This window comes from Calidris pugnax, unplaced genomic scaffold, assembly GCF_001431845.1.
Source record: "Calidris pugnax isolate Ruff unplaced genomic scaffold, ASM143184v1 scaffold550, whole genome shotgun sequence".
Lineage (NCBI taxonomy): Eukaryota > Metazoa > Chordata > Aves > Charadriiformes > Scolopacidae > Calidris > Calidris pugnax.
The window spans coordinates 68,278-69,156 of NW_015091248.1; positions in this window are offsets into that span (position 1 = coordinate 68,278).

Below are 879 nucleotides of genomic sequence, written 5' to 3' on the forward strand. Positions count from 1 at the left end.
CCAGAAATTCATCATGCCCTTGTCTACACCTTCCTGCCCCACATCTGCCCCACCACTGCCCCACAGCTGCCCCATAGATACCCTACAGCTGCCCCATAGCTGCCCCATAAGTGCACTTTTTTACCCACCCAATTGCTCCTGAAAGCCCCAAACTGTTCCTTATCCAGCCCAGAAGTTCATCGTGCTCTTGGGTAGATCTCCCTGCCCCACGTCTGCCCCGTAGATGCCCCACAGCTGCCCCATAGCTGTCCCACCACTGCCCCACAGCTGCCCCATAGATACCCTACAGCTGCCCCATAGCTGCCCCATAAGTGCACTTTTTTACCCACCCAATTGCTCCTGAAAGCCCCAAACTGTTCCTTATCCAGCCCAGAAGTTCATCGTGCTCTTGGGTAGATCTTCCTGCCCCACAGCTGCCCCACAGCTGCCTCATAGCTGCCCCATAGATGCCCTACAGCTGCCCCATAGCTGCCCCATAAGTGCACCTTTTTACCCCCCCCCCGACTGCCCCTGGGAGCCCCAAACTGTTCCTTATCCAGCCCAGAAGTTCATCGTGCTCTTGGGTAGATCTTCCTGCCCCACAGCTGCCCCACAGCTGCCTCATAGCTGCCCCATAGATACCCTACAGCTGCCCCATAGCTGCCCCATAGTTGCCCCACATCTGCCCCACAAGTGCACCTTTTTACCCACCCAATTGCTCCTGGAAGCCCCGAACTGCCCCTTATCCAGCCCAGAAATTCATCGTGCTCTTGGGTAGATCTTCCTGCCCCACACCTGCCCCATAGATGACCCATAGCTGTCCCACCACTGCCCCACATCTGCCCCACAGCTGCCCCATATATACCCTATAGCTGCCCCATAAGTGCTCTTTTTACTGCC